This window comes from Magnolia sinica, chromosome 9 (genome assembly GCF_029962835.1).
Source record: "Magnolia sinica isolate HGM2019 chromosome 9, MsV1, whole genome shotgun sequence".
Taxonomy (NCBI): Eukaryota; Viridiplantae; Streptophyta; class Magnoliopsida; order Magnoliales; family Magnoliaceae; genus Magnolia; species Magnolia sinica.
The window spans coordinates 85,189,327-85,205,833 of record NC_080581.1 but is presented as its reverse complement, the minus strand read 5'-3'; the positions used below and the strand labels follow the sequence as shown (position 1 = coordinate 85,205,833).

Sequence of the window (16,507 nt, the reverse complement as noted above, 5' to 3'; positions counted from 1 at the left end):
GAGGGAGAAAACTGCAGCTAAGTTATGGGTGAAGTTTAGAGGATGTCTATGCGAAAAAATCCTCTGAAAAACGCCTGCACTTGAAGCGGCAGTGGTATAACTTCAAGATGGCAGAGGGTGGAGATTTGGAGGCTCACATCAGCAACTTTAATAAATTGGTTTGCAAATTACTAGATATAGAGGAAGTGATAAAAGATGAAGAACAAGCATGTATGTTGCTGAATTCTCTTCCGGCGTCTTATGAGTCATTTAAGGACACAATGTGCTTAGCGAATAAAACCCAGAGTGTCGACACCGTTATCTCGGCCCTTCAAGGGAAGGCCATAAGAAAGCTCAACGTCGACATGAGGATATCTTCTGATGCACTATTTACAGGGGGTAGAAATTCTAAAAAAGGTACAAGTCCTTCAGGTTCTAGATCCAAATCTAAAGGCATGATCAAAGGAAAGGTAAAGTGTTGGAATTATGGGAAGGAAGGACATGTGAAGAAGGATTATGAAAATCTTAAATCGAAGAGAGAAGATTCTGAGGCTTCATACAGGGAGGCCAATGCTGCCACATCAGATGGATCGAGTGGATGTAATGGTAATGTTTTGTCTGTGTCTACTATCAGGCAACCATACGATGATCGTAAGGATGAGTGGATGCTAGACACAGGGGCATCTTTTCATAAGACTAGGTTAGTTTGCTTGATGTCGTTCTAGGTTAGTTGGTTTTATGCCATTAGGTTAGTTTGTTTTCCTGTTGTTTTATGATAGTACTTTACTCTTGTGCTGACCCGCTCACACGCTGCGATCTTTTTGGTAAAAGCTTCTTAATTCCTTCGTCCAGGTACCATCTTCCCATCACTTCTCATTTACTTTCATTGTCTCATGTGCATTGCAAGCTCATATCTTTTACATTGAGGACAATGTAGATTTTTGGTTGGGGGTGGGAGATTAGGATACCTAATCAGTGTTTGCTTGGTCTTGAGCGAAAGTTGTGAAAAATTTTCAAATTTTTCTAGACTTTCTTGTGAATTCGAAGTGATTTTGAAGGATAGTCATGATTTGAGAAGTATAAGATACAGAATGTTAGTGATTTACTACTCGTGGATTTAGTTATCTGTTAGATTTCACAGTTACATTCAAATTATTAATCCATGATTAGAAGCTGTAAACATTGATTGAATCATGATTTCACACGTCACATCTCACTTACACATTGAAGTCTCAGTTCGATATTGAAGGAATAATCTGGTAGTCCTTAAGCATGAAAGGGTTGGGCGAATGGTCTTCACCATAGGTTTGCTCCTTATAAGTGAAGGTTCGATTTCCCAAGGTTGACATTCGGAAAGGGATGGGCGATTGGTTTTCACCATCGGTTTGCTCCTTATAGGTGAAGATTTGATTCCCCTCTTTAGCGTTATTTTTAATGGAAAAATCAAAAGATGATAAGAATGAAAGGATGATCTATGAGGAAAGTTTTGGTTATCATGAATTCTCTTGTTGGTTACCAATGATATCCTGAAATAGAGAAGTGAATTTTAATAATGATAAGTCGAGATTAGACTATACACCCATGGAACTCAATGTCTAGAATTGTTTTAATTGATGGATTAATACTTTGAACTTGACTATGAAGTTTATCGTGCGCTTGAGGCCAGGAGAAAATAATGGCCAACATTCATGATTCTTAGCATTCTAGTATCTAGATTGTTTTTTCAAAAATTACTCTAGCTTATAGAAATTATCCTGTAATTCTCAACTTACTTTTCGCATACTTTGCTCAGGACTAGCAAGATGCTGGTTGGGGGTTGTGTTGAGGGTCAAATATTACTTATTAGACCCCAGTTATTACCGGATTTTACGAACATTAGTTTAACGGCCTATTTTAATCATATTTATGTTGTAAGGTGGATTTATAAGTGTGGACCGAAAAAGATGCTAAATGCATGGAATTGACGCTCTAGAATCACCAAGGTAATGGATGGACTCCAAAGGACCAAGATCGACGGATTTACACGCCAAAGATCTGAGAAAATCGAGAAACTGAAGCTCAAGTGGCCAGAAAGTCAGCCAGAATGCAAGATCACAGGATTTCCACTATCCTTTCGGCTCGAAACTTCATACATGGCCTGAGGACCATAAATTAACTGTACATGTTAAAATTCAACCATCGGATCCCTACAGAAGTGGCCCAACAGACAGATTAACCCTGAGAATCATGATTCTGGGCCCCCCTGATATCTGGATGTGCTTCAATTTTGATCTCAACAGCTTAAGTGAGGTGAACAAATGGATGGACGGATTGGATTTTGCATATACATCAAGGAGAGGCCTACTTTACGTAAGAGGATTGCACAGAAGTTGTGCACTCGTGGTGCACCAAACGGACCAAGTCGGTCAGCAGGTGCTGACCCGACTTCCTTCATCAAAACGAAAATCTCCGTTTCCTGCGGCTTAAAAACTGCAACAGAGAGTTGTGGTTGACATCAGGTGGGCCACCATCATCATACATCTTGCTGATCTGAACTGTCCATTCATTCCAGAGGGCCAAAACGACCGTACAAATGAAGCTTTTCCAGACCCATGCTTGCGCACACAGGAAAATCTTGATCAAACGCAGGTCGGACAGTAGAATAGGAACTCTGGTGGGACACATCAAATTCAATCCAAAAACATCCATAGCCGAATGGTTTTTCGACACGAATTCAGTGGACGGACTGGATTTTCCATCTGACGCTGATCAGGGGCCCACCGACTTCAACAGCGAACCCATCTTAAGCAGGCCCTGTTTTTCGCGTACGGGATTTGCGGGCACTAGTGGGTCACGATCGTTAATCAGATTCATGATCCAAACCGTTCACATGATGGAAAAGGGGGTCTAGACCACACTCAAGAAGTCGGACCACATCGATGGACGGTCAACAACTCCAAAACAAGGGTCCAACGCAAGGCTGCTAACAGTTTTCTTGCGCACGCGGCTGTTCCTACGGAAGTTTTCCTCCGCACCGACTCCAGCTGCGCACTGACTTCTGTATGCACTCCTCTGCACCGCCCTTGGCACCTATAAAACAGAGGGAGAGAGAATCTTCTGACGTGAGAGAGAGAGAGAGAATTGATTAAGAGTTTTTATTTCTTATTTGTTTGTTTTTATGATTTTTTGGAAATTTATCCCACTCATGTCGGGCTAAACCTCTTAGCTAGGGCTAAGAGATGAAGCTTATGGCGTGATGGGACTGATTCTACGACTTTGATTCATGCCATGAACTATGTTGATTCTAGTTTTGAATAATAGGAATATTTCCAGTTTTTAATGGTTTGTTGTGACTGAAATTACAATAGATCTGTGATGGCTTTAAGTATTCCTGTTCTATTGTTGTGATTACGCAGTTAGGAAGTCTTGTTGTTCACCATCGTCTCCTAGGCATGGTTAGATGACGGCATCCTTCCTACTGTTCATACATCACTCAGATTGACTGTAAATTTGTTTAATTCTATTGTTTGCTTTGTCTCATGGGCATGGTTTTGTGATGGAATCCATTCTAATTTACACCCGTCTGATCTCTTGAAAACTAGATTAGATGAAGTTCAAAATTGGTTTTCAGGTTATATCTTCCAACTGGATAAAGATGGGACTCGAAGTCCAGTTGAGTTCATGAATCGGCCGTAGATCTCCTTGATCTCTACAAGTGAATCCTCTGAATCCTTAGTTTTCTTCCTCTGAATCCCTTAAGTTTTAGATTAATATTTCACTATTATTCCTTAAAATCATTCGATTTAGATTTCATCTTAATTTAGTTCTAGTTCTACTTAGTTTCAGATAATGTACAGGTGGCAGTCCCTTGGGATTCGACCTCGGTTTCACCGAGTTTATTACTACATCACAACCCTATACTTGGGGAGTGAATACATGACTTCTCATCGGAGTTGGTTCATCAGCTACAGGAGAGTGCGATGGTAGACAGGTATTTATGGGCAATGATATTGCCTGTAATGTTGTGGCTGTTGGTACGGTGCGTATCAAGATGTTTGATGGGGTGGAGCGTACCTTGATTGATGTCAGGCACGTTCCTTATTTGAAGCGGAATCTAATTGCTCTTGATGTCCTTGAGGTAAAAGGATGTAAGTACACAGGTATTGATGGTGCTCTTAAGGCACCAGTAATCATGAAAACGCAATGACTCAGTAACATGTACAGGTTGATCGGGAGCACTACAAAAGGTAGAGTTGCAGTGGATGTAGCGGATTTTACTTCTGCACGTGCGTGGCATGCTGGGCATGGCCACATGAGCGGGCAGGGTAGAAAAACTGAAACGTGCGGACAGGGATATAGAGCAGGTGGAGCAGACACCTGTGAGAAGAATCACACGGCATGATCGTAGGATATCGGCGAGGTACATAGATGACTCTAATATCGTAGGGGATTCATCTTCTATTCAGATGGCTCTAGGTGAGCCTGATGCTGAGAAATAAAAGATGATTATGGGCGATGTGATGCATTCGTTGTACCAGACCGACATATGGGAGGGGGTGGAGCTTCCAATGGGCCAGAGAGCAGTTGGATGCAGGTAGATCTTCAGTAGGATACAACATAGATACAGGGCGAGGTTGGTAGGAAAGGGTTATGCTCAGAGAGAAGGGATTAGCTTCTCAGAGATATTCGCACCGACGGTATAACAGGTGTCTACTAGATCCGTGATTGACACTAGTTGGCCAATGTGATCTTGAGCTGGAAGGATGGATGTGGAGTCTGCACTTCTGCAATGAAAAGTAAAGAGCAGATCTACATGAAGCAACCAGAGCAGTTCAAAGTTAAAGGGGCTGAGAAAAGACTTTGCAAGAAGTCGTGGTTCGACCTGTCGCATAGGCAGTGGTTTTGATTCCTTCTTGATGAGTCAGGAATTGATGACATGTATATTGCCAATTATGACATGTTTGAAATCAATGTACTGAAGATTTGGTTAAGTGGGACATTCAGGATGTAGGATCGGGGGCTGCAAAGATGGTTCTTGGCGTTGAGACTGAAAGAGGAGTAGACTTTGGTAATCGCAGGAGGAATATCTTGTATGTAGGTATTGATCAAGGAAATGATAGACCATGTAAAGCCGGAGAGCGTTCTCTACGCATCTCTCCTCAAGTTTTCCTCAGGACATGTCCCATAACAGATGAGGAAAAGCAGGATATCTCATGAGCCTTATTCGAATGCGGTTGACAGTGTATGCCATGGTCTAGAATATTAGACCGGTTATTTCACAGGCTATCAGTATTGTGAGCAAGTACCCCGGCAAGCAATATTGGGTAGTGGTGAGATGGTAAGAAGACTACGTTTTTCCTTTTGAAGAAGACATGAGCAAATGTGGTTGAGCACGTGGATTTTGATCCGGCAGACATGCTCACCTAGATCGTTCCTGCAGAGAAGTTCAAGTTCTGTGTAACTTCTCTAGGCTTGGCGATAACATAAAAGAAGGACGGAGTGTGCACAAGAAGCTATGATGTGATGTAGAGATAAGAGAAGAGGTCAAGAAGCTACACAGTTGAAGATTGAAGACATGGTGGAGATTGTTGCCAGATGTCTTAAATCTAGGATTTTTTTTTTGCGTGCACGACCGGTCAAGGGTCTGGCTCGACCGGTCGTGGGAGCGGTTCAACTAGTCGAGCGCTGCTCGACTAAAAGTCTAGCGAGCTCAATTCTTTAGTATCAGGGCCGCTCGACCAATCGTAGGGCTTGCTCGACCGATTGTGCAATTGGCACGACCAGTCGTGGTTACGCAGATTCATTTCGCGATTTTGTGCGGATTGCAGATTTGAGTCCTTTCGCAACATGGATGCGAAAGGGAGTTTCCTAAAACTATAAATAAGGGTCCTTAGGGTTATTCTAAATGATTAAAAAAAGCTTTTAAAAGGGTTCTCGGGTTATCAAAGGGTGTAATAAGGGTGAGATTCGAGGTTGTTCGAATCGGGTAAGTCCTTTCTCTTGTAATTTCTATTTCATAGTAGATTTCTGTCGCTTTGTACCGTGATTTTTTTCCGCAAGGGTTTTTCACGTTAAATCTGTGTGTTCTCTTGTGTTTGCTTAGTGCCATTGTATTGCTATCCTAGATCTAGATCTGTTTGATTCCACAGCACAAATCCCCAACATGGATGGCGTGGATAGACCACATACATTTAAGGTGGGCCCAACCAAGTACTCAATCCGATTTCCTCTCTCGTGCGTAACTTACACTAGGAAAGAAAAAAAAATAGGCTAACCACATTCTTACCTCATGACAACCACGACCCTTTCCTCATGAAAACCATGACCCATATAACATGGTAACCAGGACCTATACCTAGGTCATGGTTGTAATGTGGTAAGGGTCATGATTGTAATGTAGTAAGGGTTGTAGTTCTCATGTTATATGGATCGTAGTTTTCTTAGGTCGTGGTTGTTACATGTTCACTTCTTTTACTACCAAATGAAAGGATAGTCATTGGTACAATAGTCTGAGGCCAACAATGGGGAGATCCGTTCCGTCCATCTTGTCGACCAGCTCGGCGTGGGCCTAAAAAGTCCTGACTTGGGCAGTGTCTACTTCTAACAAACATCACGGTAAGTTTGGAAAGTTTTAAGAGGTTCCATTGTCACCATTATTTTCTATTATGTGACCGACACAAGCTCTGGATCAGGTTGATATTTAGGCCCAAGCGCTAAAATGACACGGTAAAAAGGATGGACGGCATGGATTATACACATACATCAATATGGGCCCCACGAGTTTAGTCCTTGCCCACGCACAAAAAGGTTCCACACACATCACTTTACTGGCATTAAATACTACGTAACTTCTTAGTCCCTAGAAAACCGTGCAACCACTGAACCAAGGTCAGTGGTATTTTTGTTTGAAACGAAGTTCAAAAGCTATCAAAAGGCCCTTTAGGGAATATATGGAGTGTCGTAGCGATCGAGGTAAATGACCGAAACTTCGAGGCGAGTACGGTCAATTTCCCTTTATGTGCCGAAGAGGATTACGTGAGACCCCGGATCTTACAGTGATGTATGTGCCTTAAATTCACACTGTCCAACCATTTTCCAAAGCTCATTTTAGGGCATGACCCTATAGGACCCGCTTATTAAGCTTTAGTAGGATTGAACTGCCGACGGAAAGTATTAACTACCGGATGACAAAAGGATGAAAGAAGTGAGGGGAAACCATTAATAAATAAATGTTGGGCACGTTTTCACCAACAACAACCTATAAATAAATGAGGTAAGCAATGCACTACCCTCCTACTAGTAATCTAGTTCCCTCACACTATCAACCTAGTTTCGTCTGATGGCCAATAGCTTCTCTTATCTTAATTTTTCTTCTATAAATTCACACCCTTGTTGAACAAACAAAGGGAGTAATGGCAAGGAACCAAAGTGTTCAGAGAGTGAAAGCAAAAGATTTCCCCAAGTTAATTGGTGAATCCATTAGCAATTTCTATAATGATTGATCATCAAAGTAGCTCAAATGAAAAGTAGGAGTAATTTCAGAAGCGTCCGACCATCTCTGATTTTCCCCTTCTTTCCGCTTGTTCAAGCAAATCAATTCCAACTCTATACATTCCAAGCGGTTCTCTTTATTGATTATTAGTTTTACTCATTTATTTTCTTTAATTTTATCTATTTGATAAGTTATTATAGAATCCCTAAAGAAATTAATAAAATCATGCCAAGTAAAGACCATACAGGTGTATAGTCGGAAAATGGTGTACGTCTAATCCCTTTCTTTTCCATAACCATGACCCTCACTAAGTATTTATGGTGCAGATTGGCATGAGAGTCATTCTAATAGAGGGTTCCTTGGAGTTCTCGTCGATTCGACAATTCTACGGATTCTGTCCGACCGTAGTTAAGCCACAATTTGGCTAGTGGCTACTCCACAACATTCTAACACGTCGGATGTGCCATTCTATCTCCCTTAGAAAGGTATTGCATAGCCAAGGAGGTAAAGAAAATTCAAACTAATTACCCATACTTGAGCATCATCCCAAAAGTGACACGGTATGCAAACTTCCATTCATTCTTTCCTCATCACAGACAGGACGATTGAGAAACCTGCCAGGCGGCGCACACAGAATGTATATCTACTGGGGACGTGCTAGCCCCACTAGTCTAGGCTGATTTGAAACATGGGGTTTTTTCTAATTTCTTTAGGGTTTCATAACTTAGTTCATCCCAATATAATAGTATTCGTCCTTGCTAACTTCCTAATGTACTAACCAACTGACAATTCCAGTTCACACTGGTCCCATTTTCTTTTCTGTTATTCCAGTATCTACTAGTCCAAGTACAATTAGTTACTTTCTGCATTCTACTAATTACTAGTCCTGTTTCATTTCCAACAATTCTTGAACTCATGTGTCTTTGCATTTGATTATATTCTATAATCTAGTATATATTGGTCCCTTCATCTGCTTCCCACTTAATTTCTGTGTTTGACACTAAAAAAAACTTTAAAAAATAATAATATTAAAAAAAAAATCAGAAAAATAAAAAAGAGTGAAAAAAAAAAAACACACACAAAAAAGAGCAAAAAAGATAACCAATTATGATAAAGCAGTGGGTCACTATGCAACTATTGCGCCTAGAAATCAGTTGTGGGCTCGCCGCCCTGCGCAACTATTACATACCAAAGAATCATTTGAATCCGCATGCAAGCATTAATGTCAGCCCAGGGTGACGATCATTCAAACCCACCCGATTTACGAAGACTATAAGACTCTCAACCAGCCGCATCTGTTGTAACACCCCGAACATTTACTACCAAAAAAAAAAAACATGGCAACGCCGACGGCTAAAAACCGTCGGCAATAACCTTCCCTGACGGCTAAGAGCCGTCGGACAGTCCGTCGGGAAAGGGGGTGACGGCATTTTCGGCAGCTTTCTCATTAATTTAAAAAAATTACAATGAAAATTATTTGTTTATTGCCTAATCAACACAAACATCGAAAACTAGATATACCCATTTCTCCAAAACACTAGACCAACCAACCTATTTGAGAAGTCTACAAAAGAAAATGATGAAATCAAAATCAGATTCACCATCCAAATTCTAAACATACAAATTTTGTATTTCCATAAAAAGGAGATTAGTTTCAAGGTAAGGATGAAAACACATTTTGGTGTGAGAATATTCTCTCTCTATTTTACAGACATCAACTATCTGTTCATATATTGGGCAATATTGTATGTGCATTCGCCCAAAACAGACGAATCTAATCGACATTCAGGTCATGTTTATGAAAACAATGCACTGCCTAAAACAAAATCAAACTGACTAATACATGCTTTGAGCAATGCATTTTTAAAATAATAATTGATGGAATCAACAAGAGTGGAAAAACTCACAAAACCGAATCCCCTACTCAAATCCTTCATCATTGAGCATCACTTTTGATGAACTTATTTTACTGGAAGTACTGAAAAGTTCACATAATTCGTTGTCATCAACAGAGTCAACGAGGTTTTTTCATGTACACGTTCAAACCCTGCAGAGTACAATATGTTTAAGATTACGACTTCACCATAAGTTTGACAACAATCACAGATCAATACAAAAAGAAATTACCTTAAATTTTAGAAACCGTTGGCTATGCCTTACCTTGAACTGGCAACTTAGCATCTGCTCTCTTTCAGCCTTTTTTTGAGCCCTTCCTACATGGAGATTGTTTGATCCTGGCCAACAAACAAAGATCCTGCTGTTAAGTATTCATTTGAACAAATGATCCTGCAAATTAGACAAACAGAAATAACTACAATGAACACAACTTACCCAGTTGTGCACCATTCATGGCCTACATAGCCTTCTTAACATCTTTTGGCAACTCGAAGCTAACAAACCCAAAGCCCCAAGATCTCCCATAATCATCCTTCATTACAATAGCATTGATTATCTTCCCAAATACAGAGAACTTTTCCGAAAGAGATCATCAGTCAACCCATTTTCCAGATTCTTTACATATAGATTAGTGAACTTAGGTTCTTCATAGGCTGATTGCTTCTGTCTTCATGAAAACACAAATGCTATCATGCAAACCAAAACCTATTTTAGAAAGATAAATAAATGAAGCAAAATCTTCAAGCCCAGTTCAAATAGGAAAAATAGAATAAAATTAAATAATATAGCATCTCGTCATTGGTACCCATGCTGTAAGTGTAAATGCTGTACTTGTGACATACCCTTGCTGTAACTGGGAAAGTGAAAAATAAGTTTCTGCTTGTCGAAGGTGATCAAGGCATCGCTTTTTTTTGCCTTCACATCTAGAGTCATTTGTTTCAATTTGTAGGTGAATGAATGTGTAAAGAATTTTTTTTTGTAGTGATTTATTTCATATCAATTCCTTCCTTGTCACTGGCTGATCTTGCGAAGAATGTACACACCCGACACAACACTCTGTTGAGTTATTTCATTAAACACTTGGCGAACAACATCAATATCAAAATAATTGAGTCACCAAGCTGATTCGATTCGAGTTGAGATTCAATCCAAGTTGAGTTGAGCTTGGGCAAGTCAAATTCGACTCAAAATTTTTTCAAGCTCAAAAAACTAACCTAACTAGATTCGAATCTAATTTCGAGCCAAGGCGAGTTGAGCAAGCTAACCGAGCTAAGTCAACTCGTTTACAACTCTAATGGTAGGACCGAGCTTGATGTATATATTTTATATCTGCCTACTCTTTCTATTATTCCATATCATTTTAGGACACTATCCCAAAAATGAAGTAGATCCAATTAACAGGTAGACAACACTGTAGGACCAGTGGTGATTGACGATTAAGGAGCCACAAAATTTTTAGATGAAGCTGATATTTGTACCTTCATCCAGGCTTCTATGACCTTATCAACAGACTGGATGGCGAAAAAAACACAGCAGAAAATGGTACGGCATTCAGTACTATTTCCTAGAGCTGGGTCCACCCAAGATTTGTATTTCTTCATTTTTGGGATCATGCCCTAAAATAATATCAAAAATACAGATGCACAATTAGAATACAGAATACATACATCAAGGTGGGCCCACAATAAGGGCTGCACTGTCCTGGGTGAGGCTGTGTTCTCACCTGATTTGATCCTCTCTATAATGCCTACCCTGATATATGTGTTTTACCACACGGTTCATCCATTTTGCTGAATCATGTTAGGTTATAAGCTAAAAATTAAAGCAGATCTAAGGCTAAGGTGGGCCCATAGTGGGGGTTGAACGCCCGCCATTGAAAACTTTTTGATCAAGGTCTCCTTTGTGCTGGTTTATGGGACCTTATGGACGGTGGGATCTAAAAAGGTATGAACAATGAGTATCAATATCAGCACTGCTACCTGGTGTTATTTTACCCAGGTTATACCCTTTTCCTCCTCTTTTCCTCCTGACTCTATCCGTAAGGAATCTGGAGATGATCCATACACTTCTTTAGCAAAGATAGACTAATAACCAAACTGATAAGAAAATTTCTAAACAGTTCGCAGATTTCTATACATATTTGGTAGAACGACTTTCTTGCATGCCATTAGTAGAAACAATTGATGTGATTAACATCAAAGCTCATGGAAGAGACGTTGAAGCATAAAAGTTATAACAACATAACTTATAAGTTAAAACAACATAACTTGTAAGTTAAAACAAAACTTCTTTTCCATCAAGCCATTTATCTTGGAGATTCTATGCCTTGACAGCTAAGAATTCTGAGCAGGAAATATATGCCTAAAAATAACCAGTAAAATGTGATCTATGGATAACTGACAAATGAATCTAGCTTACGAACTTTTAAATATCGTACTTACTTGAAATGTTCCTTGTGCAACACCTAATGGGCGGACCATCAATGAAGAGATTTCAAAAAAAATTTGTTCACTAAGTTCACCTGGCACATAACCAGGAGCAACTTTGATGCATTTTCAACAGAATTTTGGTCATTTGCAACTTCAACCTCTTGGTAATCCATCGTTTCCTGCATAGATTGCTTGGCAGCAGCTGAGAGTGTCTGCTGATTCACCCCACTCTGTTCCATACTCGATGTACCATCCTCAAAATGACTGTTTTCCATCCGCTCATCATCGTCTTTTCTTTCTTCCATTGAGACTCCTGCCATCATGATTGTAGTAGGAAGGCCAGCTCATGAGAGTACAATTCTCAGAAAAAAAAAAAAAAAGACGAATGGACCAACACAAATGGTTGAGATGAATGGTAAGTGCAGCTTTTGGCCATGCAACATCGGCATGTGGATCAGTTTACGAAATTCAGAAAATTTTGCAAAAAATGAACAGTAGCCTGGCTTATGAAAAGAAAAATGATAACAAGGGTTTGAATTAATCTACAATAAAATGTGATTATCAGCTTATTTCCAAAACTTACATATTTTCTCTAGTTTGATAGTCAAGGTGATTTGCTTGCAAGCAGAAGCACCCAATTTTTCATTAATGAATTTCTGCACATGAATAAAATTTCAGATTTAGATGTTCTCATCATAGGCATTGTCCAGACCCTTTCATGAGCTTGTCATTTCTAAGGCTGATCTTACAACAGTCAACAGTTTCATAAGCTGGATTGCTGATGGAACATAAACATCCATGAATCAGGCAAAATAATCAAAACATTTATGGCCTAACAGACATCAAACTTCCAAAGTGATTTTGAACTTCAGAATATTGATTATGACAGGCAACCTGTAACGCCCCGAACTCTTCAATGCTCGAGTATCAAAAGTTCTCGAGCATTACCGTGAGAGTCAATGTAAAACGCATATGAGAAGGATACCAAAATCAAGGCATCTGACCCTTGAGTTGAAAATAAGACCATGCACACATGAACCGAAACATAAACTTCCCCTTAAATAAACTAGTAGATAACTCTCCGTTCATAACTATTTAGACACAAGTTCTTTTATAAAAATTGTCTAGAAACATGTCTACAATCATGTGGAACCATTGGATCTCCTGAAACGCCTATATCAGAAATAATTACGAAAACGCCATCACCCTAGACCCCTAAATTCTAAATCACATGGTTCCCATGATCCGGTTCATATAAAACCTTATGTCAAGCCTAATCATCATAAATTGACCATACACACCAAGATTCAGCTGTTGGATCATCAAGATCGATGGCTAAACATAACAATCAATGATATGGCCCACACCCTAGTTCCCCATTTATGACACGGATCTTAATGTCAGCCCACTAAGACTAATGAACAGAGCCGATTTACTCCAAACCACACGTGGACCCCACAGTAGGAGCAACGCACACACATGGACTCCGCATAGCCGCGGTACACTGTAACTATAGGAGGGTCAAAGTTACCTTGACCCGACCGACTCTACGAAACCTCTTCTCACAGCGGTCGATCATCGGTGGATGATTCGTGGGCCACCAACATCGCCTTAATGGATGATCGGGACCGTTCATTGCAACCAAAGGGAAAAACCAATCGGACCTTAGGTTTCTCCGCACACCGTCCAAACCTCCATGTACGAACGCAGTCCATTGCAAATCACCATGCATGGAGAGATCCACGAACCGACAATCCAGGTGGGCCACCATTTTGACAGATTTGAGTAATCTGAACCGTCTATCAAGTCTAGCTCTCGACCTCGACCAAGAACATAAGATCCAGTAGGACCCATGCAAGCTGTTGCGTGTGCAACAACAGGCACAAAGGGGAGCCTTTTCTGTTTGAAATTTGCAAAACCGAACGCACAGGGATCAGCAACCCAACCGATGGCGAAATCAAAGCTGTTCAAACCCATCCCTAAGGGATTCCGACCACTCCCATGAAGGCCGTTCGGAAAAAGATCCCGCAGTAGGGTCGCTAGATGAACCATTTCTTCAGGCGCGATCCGCGACCAACTCTCTACGCAGAAAGAGAGGTTGCGTAAACAAATCATGTAGGTGGTACCTTGTGTAGGGAATACTCATAGGAATTCCAGGCATTCCCATGCTTATAAAAACCCATCTCCCCAGAGTCGTGAGAACATAGCGAGAGAGAGAGAGAGAGAGAGAGAGAGAGAGAGAGAGAGAGAGACTTCAGCCGAGCGGCAGCAGAGAGAGAAAGAGACTCCATTCGCCTAGACTGGCAGCTATCCAGCAAGGAGAGAAGAGGGAGAAAAGAGGAGAAGAGAGAAAGAAGGAAGGAAAAGAAATTAAAGAAAGAAGGAAAAGAAATTAACGAAAAAAAAAGAGGGAAACTAGCAACACCCGACGTCCAAGGTAGGTCACGTCCAATTTTCCCTTCTAAACCCCTTCTTCCCCTTCTTGCCAAATCTTGATTAGACCAGCTAACGAGTAATAACCATTCACAATTTGTTAAACACTAGGTTAAGGGTTTAATACCTCGACACAAACCCACCTTCGAAGAGAAAATAACACTAGAGGTGAAGGTTTTATCTTTTAAGCTTACATTAATTTAAGTAGTATTTATCCTGTCTTTTTATGCATTCATGTTATTTTATCCCGCCTTTTACATACCTTTTGTCTTAATTGAGTTGATGCATTTTATCTTGCCTTTTACGTTCCTTTTTATCTATTCTCAGATTTCCATTACTTTTCCTCTGTTTTCATTTTAAATTGTCATCAACAATTATTGGCCTTTTGGGATTTTAACATGATTTCCATTTCAAGGAATCTTCCTGAATTTATGTGAGGCTAGGGATATGAGCCTTGCCCTTGCCTTTAATCTTATTTGAAATGGTCATTGTCACTTGTCTCTTATTTAACTTAAAGGCTTGGGCAGGTGTCGTGATATTCATAAACTCTCATGGTTCAAGGGTTTCTCTCTTGGTGCAAGTACTATGTTGGGAATTCCTCCTCTAGCGATCCAATCAATATCATGGGCATAATGCATTTTCGGTAGCGGCCCTGGGGCAACACGTAATTCCATGTTTCACGGGTGATGGTGCAACAACTGGTGTATGTAAATTGTTATATATGTGTGATACATCAGTTCTTTCTTTTGGGGGTTAGATGTCGCATTTAGTCGCTCTAATCCGGTCTTTTTTTTTTTTTAAGGTTGGATATCGCATTTAGTCACTCCAATCTAATCTTTTGGGGGTTGGATGTCGCAATTAGTCGCTCTAATCCGGGTTGCGTGATTCATCTGGTCATGTGTGGTGTTCGTCTTGGGATAACCGCATAAATCTATGTTAAACGTGGGATACGCCAGCGAATCTCCGTAGTATGGGATGCAGGGCGAGTCGGACAACTATAATCGTATTCCACATTGTGGCAATCCCTAAGTGAGATAAACCGCATATACTTTGCTAGGCATGCATCTCATATAAATTGCTTGTGCATTGATACCTCTTGTAGATGTGGAGTACAGGACGTATCAAAACTTTTACACTGTTGTTATAAATCTCTTGAATTACTGTTAATTTTAAAGGGTAACTATCACTATGAGTAGGGCATTGACCCTCTATCAACCGTACAAATATTGTAGGTGACATATAGGTAGAGGACCCAAAAGACCCGACCCTGGCAGAAGACTTTACTGAATAGACTAGGAAGATTAATTTATGGTTTACTTTCTTTATAATTCCGTTGCGCAACTCAGAACTTGTATTAAGCTCTCATTGTGAGAGCATTTGACGATTTATTTGACCTTGGAATAAAGAATATAGTTAATTTTATTCTTGTGAATGTTACCTTCTCGAATGTATCTGGATGTGGTCTATAACAAATATAAGATGCGATCTCTAAAGCATCCAAGTTTTACATTATTAACACTCGGTTTTCTCGAACTCGAGTATAAACTCTGGCCATAAAAATTCGGGATGTTAAACAACCCAAGCAGGATATTTTGATGCCTATAAAATGAAAAATAAAAAATCTTCTGTGGTATTTGCCAAAGAGGTATTTGCAAGCTCCTTTGCATGCTAAGGAGCTTAGCTCTACAATAGTATCCTAACAAAGAAACAGCATGACATTTCAGATGGTCCGGTGCAATCCATGTAAATAACAGCTCGAGCTGCTTTCTCACAAATAGTGAAACTCCCTGGCTTGATGGTAATGCTATTTGTGCAGTTATCAGTTTTGTAATTGCCAACTAGCCGATTCGCCAACTCAAACACGTTATTTCATAGGTTGCAAGTAACATGAACAAATACCAACAAGAAATTGAACATTAATGCTGAAGGAGAATTTGAAACTGCAACAAGAAAATATACAGGATCTACTAAAATTGACATAGATTGACAAATTCTACCATGAGTCATATATTGATAATTGCAATACATGTGGAAAATTGCTGAATGGGCCATTGCTAAACATGGGAGAAGGTCAACATAAGATGATCTAGCCAACATGAATGCAACAGGAAATAGATAAGCTCTCCATTTCCTCTGTGTAGCTTATCTTTAGAAACATTTGTGGATGGAAACATATACCAATACCACTGAGTTCACCCCTCAGATAGAATGGATGAATTGATGCATGTTTCTGAATTTCAATCCACCAATACCAGATGGGCCCTTTGAATGCACATGTATCCCTTCAAAAATAATTATA

The 16,507-nt window shown here is 40.0% G+C and overlaps 2 protein-coding genes across 3 annotated transcripts in view; both read right to left on the bottom strand.

The window, feature by feature from the left end:
* The window catches only part of LOC131255918 (disease resistance protein RPM1-like), a 32,918-nt gene extending 22,749 nt beyond the window's left edge, over positions 1-10,169 (bottom strand). The window contains exons 1-3 of one of the 2 annotated variants that reach the window (XM_058256864.1): positions 9,782-10,169; positions 9,578-9,684; positions 9,358-9,497 (exon numbers count right to left, since the gene is read on the bottom strand). The gene's annotated coding sequence lies outside the window, so the exon portion shown is untranslated. The remainder of the gene's footprint in view (positions 1-9,357; positions 9,498-9,577; positions 9,685-9,781) is intronic. The other variant, XM_058256863.1, reaches the window with a different exon arrangement.
* LOC131255917 (disease resistance protein RPM1-like) overlaps positions 1-16,507 on the bottom strand; it is a 96,530-nt gene that overhangs the window by 24,727 nt on the left and 55,296 nt on the right. The window lies entirely within an intron of this gene.